Source organism: Colossoma macropomum, unplaced genomic scaffold, assembly GCF_904425465.1.
Source record: "Colossoma macropomum unplaced genomic scaffold, Colossoma_macropomum, whole genome shotgun sequence".
NCBI lineage: Eukaryota > Metazoa > Chordata > Actinopteri > Characiformes > Serrasalmidae > Colossoma > Colossoma macropomum.
The window spans coordinates 32,969-40,679 of record NW_023495270.1 but is presented as its reverse complement, the minus strand read 5'-3'; the positions used below and the strand labels follow the sequence as shown (position 1 = coordinate 40,679).

Genomic DNA, 7,711 nt, shown 5'->3' with positions numbered 1-7,711 from the left:
TTCAGACTCTAAAGTTGGTTTCTGTAAATAAGGAAGAGCCCCAATTCACAACTCCGAAGAAAACTTGAGGTGTTATGACTTTTATGGGGTTTAGGCATGGGAAGTGTCCCAGTCCCTGTCTCTGTCTCTCAATGTTGATTTGTTTTCTTTCTGCATGGGAGGTGTTCAGGGTGGTATTTCCAATTTCACCACTCTGACTAGTCTTGTCCTGTGATATTAACAACATGTATGTCACAGAAATTTAAAAATCATCCCAGTGTTTCAGGTATGATTTTACATTTAAATTTAAAACATGATATATTTTGTATATTTCACATACAAATCTGGAAAGAGAATGAATTACACATTCATACAATATGATATCATTACGTGAAAAAGACACATGATGTTGTGAATGTCCCGTGAAATTCTCACTTTGACACTTTTAATGGAAAATTATCTTTTTAGTAAAGTTGTGATGTTGGTAGTTTTTCCATTGATGTGTGTGTGTGTGTGTGTGTGTGTGTGTGTGTCTGCGTGTAACTCCTCAGTCTTGAGCCTTACAGGTCACAGAGGGTGACCCTCTTACCTGTGCAGTGTTGATTGCTTTATGGTGTTGGTATGTGATTTTTTTTCTGAAGGTTGAGATAAAATAGCTCCTTGTGATGATGGCCTGAAAACTTTTCCATGATCCCTTTATCCATTAGGTTCATAAACCTTGTAGAGGAGCTGCACACTCTCTATTTACGGGTAAGCCTGGTCACTGTCGTTTACAGGATACATTTTGTATTGTCACATTACTAGACCATCTGTAACATAAATATAAAGCACACGGTGGTGGTGTGGCCACTGCAGGAGATTTCCTGGCATCCAGGTGGTGCTGTTGAGGTGAAAGAAGGTTCCCTGGTGCCCTCCAGGATACCAGGTGGTGCTGTAAACGGCGGCTGCTCCAGGATGCCCTCTGGTGCAAGCCAGATGGTGCTGTCAACGCTAGGGTGTCCTCCAGGACACCAGATAGCGCTGTCGATGCTTTGGTGTACCAGGGGACACCAGGCAGCACTGTCGACACTGGGGTGTCCTCCAGGGCACCAGGGGATGCTGTCACTTCTGGGACACCAGGTGGCACTGTCAATACTGGCAACTCTGGGGTGCCTTCCAGGACATGACGCGCTGCTGTCGATGCTATCAGCGGCTCTGGGGTGCTCTGTGGAGCACCAGGCAGCACTGTCAATGCTGAGGACACCAAGTAACACTGTCGATACTGGGGTGTCCTCCGGGACACCAGGTGGTACTGTTGACACTGGGCTGCCCTCCAGGACACCAGGCAGCGCTGTCAATGCTGTCAGCTGTGGGGTGCCTTCCAGGACACCAGGCAGCGCTGTCAATGTTGGCAGCTGTGGGGTGCCATCCAGGACACCAGGCGGTGCTGTTGACGCTAGCGGCAGCTTTAAGATGCTCTCCATAGCCTCCCATAGTGCCCAGGTGTTGGGCTGTGGCAGACATTCTGGACAGAGAGAGTTCTCTTTTACCTCCAGGCCTACCTTGACGGGGCTCGGGAGCAGGTGCGGGCCAGGTACATGACGGGAGGGGGTGGACTCCAACCACCTCAGCTCCTCCAGCAGGATGCAGGGGGTAGAGAGAGAGGGAGAAGCCAAGCTTGGGTGTGAGGGAGAGGGAGACACCTGGTCCAGGCAGATAGGAGCAGGGACTTCCACTGTGCCATGCTCCTCATCCTCCAGTGGGAGAAGTGCCACGTCCACGAGGGTCCACACAGGGATGTTGACCTTCTCAGGCCCGAAAAAACCCACTCCACACTGTTGTCGTCCTCATCGGAGTTCTCAGGGAGCAGACAGCAGCAGCAGAGCTCCTCCCAGTGGTGCAGTTCTCCACTAGGTATTTCTCCCCAAAACACTGCATGCACCAGCCCCATTCCAGCAGTGCTCGGTGCTTTTCCTCCAGCGGTGTAGTGGCCAATAATGTGGCCCCATCCACCCGCTGCTCATTTCATGGGCCAGCCAGTTGGCCAGTCCAGGCTCATAAAATGCAGTCCAGAGGAGGATGGAGATAAGATGCTGTTTCTTTTGTTTTTTACCTTTTCTTCCTCTTGGTATTTCTTTTTAACTCAAATGAAAACAAAACAAAAAAACAAAACTAACACCACTCGCACCAGAGCTGCGGCATGCCTCACAGTCACAGGACCTGCCTAGAAGGGGACGAAAGTGGCATGGCCGGGGGAGGAGCCGATGCACACTGACTGGCAAACCCAACGAGAGCCCAGAGACACACACACAAACATCAGTGCGATCGTGCATCTCCATCATGTATACATATGGCCTGGAGGCTAGTGCTCTCTTTCTCATGCCAGTCCTTAATGCATCTGTGCTCCTTCCCTGATTCACTTCAGCTGTGGAACATTTCTGCTAACACTGTGTTTACACTGTTTATTCAAGTACTACCTCAGTAACTGCTGTGTTTATGTATGTTATCTGACTGTGTAAACTCACAGATCACAGCATGTTAAAGATCTCTGCACCTTATTCCACTACCTCATGTCCAGAAATGAGTGCTGTGTTGATGCTGCACTGTCCTGTATGTTTACTGTGTCTAATGTCTGTTTAATTTATCGTATTTATCATATTATTTTCAAGTTAATTTTTTTGTTTGCACACTTATGTCTGCACGTTTGCACTTTGTACTCTTTTGTTCCATGTTGCACCTTGTTGTTCCTGGAGGAACGTAATTTCACTCCACTGTGTACTTGTACATGGATGGAATGACAATAAAAGCCTCTTGACTTGACTTGACTTGATCAGGGACAGGATCCAATGTCTTAAGAGCCATACAAAACTTTATAAATAGGACTGAACAGAATAACAGAATACAAGTAAAAGCACAAAAAAAGGCCTACTCAGCAGACCAGCACCTTATGTGGCCAGCTAATGCATAGCATACTCTAATCAGATGTATAGTAAGATGACCAAAAATTGAGAAATAGCTCAATGTGGAGGCTTTACTGTTTCTGCGAAAATACAGAATATGATGTGTAAATGATAAATAATGTACGTGCAATTTTGTATTTCACAATTAATTGAATTCTTTCTTTATTTGCTCTCCCTCTGTTAAATAGACAGTGTGCAACTTGTGGATGGTGGCAGTCGCTGTGCTGGGAGAGTGGAGGTTCTTCATAGAGGACAGTGGGGAACAGTGTGTGATGATGGCTGGGATCTGAAAGCTGCTGCAGTGGTGTGTAGAGAGCTGGGCTGTGGAGAGGCTGTAGATGTACTGAGTGATGCTCACTTTGGACCAGGATCAGGACCAATCTGGATGGATGATGTGGACTGTAGTGGGTCAGAGTCTACACTGAAGAACTGTAGATCAGCAGGATGGGGTAAACATAACTGTGATCATAGTAAAGATGTTGGAGTCGTCTGTTCAGGTGTGCAGCCATTTTTTTTCATGTAACTTTAATGGTTAATCATTATTCCTTTGCAAACACTGTATACACTGTGTATTTATTATCATGTTTATAATGTTAATTATAAATAATATTTTAGGAGTCAGGCTGGTTGGTGGTTCTCACTGTTCTGGGAGAGTGGAGGTGCTTCATGGAGAGACCTGGTCCACAGTGTGTGATGCTGACTTTGACCAGCAGGATGCAGAGGTAGTGTGTCGAGAGCTGGGCTGTGGGCTTCCTGTGGAGGTGCTGGGAGCAGCTGCTTTTGGCAGAGGGGAGGGTCAGGTGTGGTCAGAGGAGCTTCAGTGTAGAGGCAACGAATCTCAGATTCACTTCTGTCCAAAATCATCTTCACTCAATCGCTACTGCTCCCATGATAATGGTGGACATGTGGGACTGGTGTGTGCTGGTAAGAAATATATCTTTATAGTTGTATTCCTCTTACTGACCTCAGGTTTAAAATTTATCTCGGGGTTTAATTTTCTGTCTTCAGCCATCTGGTTCTGCATGAATAATGTTCATCTTTCTCTACCTTTCATGTTGTTTCCATTCACTCTCATGTACAGTCAGTGTGAGGTTGGTGGATGGTGGCAGTCGCTGTGCTGGGAGAGTGGAGGTTCTTCATAGAGGACAGTGGGGAACAGTGTGTGATGATGGCTGGGATATGAGAGATGCTGCAGTGGTGTGTAGAGAGCTGGACTGTGGAGAGGCTAGAGATGCACTGAGTAATGCTCACTTTGGTCTGGAAACAGGACCAATCTGGATGAATGATGTGGACTGTAGTGGATCAGAGTCTACACTGAAGAAATGCCAGTCAAATATATTGGATAAACATGCATGTAATCAATCAACAAATGCTGGTGTTATTTGCTCGGGTAAGTTACACTAAAAAAATGAGTCAGTCTACTTTTCTATTCGAACACGATTTGCTCCCTTTTGCCGTGTCACTGAATTTAAAACTCTTTTGGCAATCATATACCTAAACATTTGCAAATATGCCTACAGATGGATGTAAAAGTAAAGGTAACACCAACATGAAGTGTCTTAGTCCACCAGAAGAACTTTAGTGAACCTTAGTAGATATTCTAAATGTGGAAATGTACTGGATGGATGATGGAACACCATACTTTGAAAAGATATCCGCCCAGTTGGTGTTGTGATGATGGTGGTGGTACGAAGAGCTGTGTAACACAGGTGTTGCATTATGTTAAGGTGAATACACTAAAATGGTTTGTTAGTTCAACCTAAAAATTTACTTCATGTGGCAACAAGTGGTGAAACTAGTTTTATTCAACTTAAATAAATTATTTAAATGAACCAGCATTTTATTCAAAGTATTTATTTGAGTTGAAAAACTATTTCATTTGCTTGTTACCACATGAAGTCAGTTTTTTTTAAGATACCACTTTTAATAGTGTACAAAAGCCATGGCATGAGATTTTCATCATTTTCATACTCATCAAACCATTCAGTGACTACTGTGGACTGTCCTCCTGGAAAAGACCATTCCGATCAGGAAAGAAATGTTTTTTTCTTGATTAATCAGACTATTTCCCCATAACTCTTCTCTCTGCAAGGACCTATGGACTCATTACATGCCTTCATGTCGCTCGTAGCATAATAGAGCTACTGGAATCCCTAGCTATAGGGATCAAGCATTCAGGCCAGTACCATTCTCTTGATGTTCACCACACATGCACTAGTGCACTTATGGTGAATATGATGAAGGATGAGTGATCTGGGTATATCACTTTTGAACATTCCTGTAGACCAGTGCCTATGGTTGCACTACTGAACTCTTCAGTGTACATTCATTTAATGATAGCTTTATGCACTGCAACTCTACTATAATAGCCACTAGCCAGTTGAGCAATCTTTATGACTGAATATCCTGCCATTTGTGGCTAAAAAATGGATCATCTTTCGAAGTCACCTAGATCTTTTCCTCTTGATTCCATCTTGATTGAAAAATCAAGGTCAGCTGGACCAGCTCAGCCTTTTTATACATGTCACAGAACACAGCAGGACTTTAAGTACTTATTTTGATCAACAGTGTATCTGTCTGGAAGCATTTGCACTTGCTGTGTTTCTTCTCTCATTTATTTGGGTTTTGTGTCACCTGTTTATGTCTGTCATTGTTAATGAAAGTTTTCCAAGACATTGAAGGTCTATTCATCAAATCATTTTTTTTCTAAACATGTTTACAGTAATTATCATTAATTGTTAAGCATATTATTTTAATACTTGTTATTACTGTCTTTCTTCCTATGATAATATTTCAGGAGTCAGGCTGGTTGGTGGTTCTCGCTGCTCTGGGAGAGTGGAGGTGCTTCATGGAGAGACCTGGTCCACAGTGTGTGATGCTGACTTTGACCAGCAGGATGCAGAGGTTGTGTGTCGAGAGCTGGGCTGTGGGCTTCCTGTGGAGGTGCTGGGAGCAGCTGCTTTTGGCAGAGGGGAGGGTCAGGTGTGGTCAGAGGAGCTTCAGTGTAGAGGCAACGAATCTCAGGTTCGCTTCTGTCCAACATCATCTTCACTCAAACACAACTGCTCCCATGACAATGACATGGGACTGGTGTGTGCTGGTAAGAGTTACATTTATAGTTAATATCATTTTTTTGCAGCAGTGAAGGTTGTTTTTAAATTTTATATTCTATTGTTTACTCTTTCAACAAGTAGTTTTTCTTTGCATCATTTACAGATGATATCACAGCCCTGAAGAGCAAAGTTTTTACATACTGTCTTTGGTGCTCTCTCTCTCTCTCTCTCTCTCTCTCTCTGTTGTACAGACAGTGTGAGGTTGGTGAATGGTGGCAGTCACTGTGCTGGGAGAGTGGAGGTTCTTCATAGAGGACAGTGGGGAACAGCGTGTGATGATGGCTGGGATATGAGAGATGCTGCAGTGGTGTGTAGAGAGCTGCGCTGTGGTGAGGCTGTAGATGCACTTTCTGATGCTCACTTTGGATCAGGATCAGGACCAATCTGGATGGGTGATGTGCACTGCAGCGGATCAGAGTCTTTACTAAGGAATTGTTTTTCGCTAGATTCGAGTAAACATAACTGTGATCATTCCAAAGATGCTGGAGTCATCTGTTCAGGTAAATTATAAATGCAGAAAGATTTTAAATTACTTAACATTAGCACTTTCCCACACTTTGTTAAATTAGTTATGAATTGTTTAATATGTTTTCTATATATTTTGGGTACAGATAAGCATAGCAGTACTTTTTAGCAATAAGAGTGTTGACAAATATATATTTTGAAGCGATGAAGGTGAATCACAAGGTGTAGCTTTAGTTGAACTGCCACTGCATGCAGTGCAGGCCAGTGAAAGCAGATTACTTGGAAATGCTCAGTTCCAATAAACACATATTAATTAGCAGACCTGGAGTGAGAAAATGCACTGTCACCTTTTCCTTATTCCTTCCATAAGGGAAACTCAGTGCTACGTCTGCTGGGTACCACGGCAATTGGTGGGCTGATGATGATCTTTTAGGGCCAATAAAGGGCTAAACAGTCCAGGTGAACCACTATTGTTCACTGCCCTGCCCCAGCTCACATCCAATAAACAACCTCCAGTAGTGCTTACCCAATTACCCATCAGGTTGGAGAAAAGTTCCCTTTTTTTCCTGGACTGAAAAGACACACTCAGTCCGCAGCATGACAGGCTCTCCTTAGCAGTGAGTGTCATAGGCTTTCTTTTGCAGAGCTTTTTTGCACTGAAGTCACTTTACCGCTCCAATGAGTAGCAGATCCTGGTATAGTCAATTTAGAAAATTGCCTAGGGCAGGAATTTGGCATGGGCAGCACCAGCATACCTGAAATTGCACAGTATGTCTGAGTGCATTAAGCCATGCTACATATTGGTTACTAACTGCCAGCACCACTTCAAACTGGCGTGTGTCCTAAAAAACCATTTGCAAAATATTGACTGAAACGCCTCTCAATCAATCACTACTTATCCACTATCTCTAAACATTACTTTTCCATTAAGTGAAGGCAAAACTCCAACAGAACTGTTCATAACAAATCTATAGTGAATAGAGGGGGTAGTAATGAGTCAGAATTATTGGACTGGTGAAAATATGGTAAGAAGGTGTTACTGTGGAATGTGTTATTCAGACACACACTGTCCTTATCATCTGAAAGGTGGATAAGAATGTTTTGGATTAAACTACCTAAAACACCTAGCTCATAGTTCAATGTAAAAAGCTAGTAACAGGTGACTCTAAGGTAAGTTACTGTAATTGCTAACATTGGCTTTAGCTGTTAGCTTTA

At 43.5% G+C, this 7,711-nt stretch overlaps 1 pseudogene; it reads left to right on the top strand.

Annotated features, from left to right (window-relative positions):
* Window positions 1-1,700: 1,700 nt before the first annotated feature.
* LOC118801498 overlaps window positions 1,701-7,711 on the top strand; it is a 36,426-nt pseudogene continuing 30,415 nt past the window's right edge.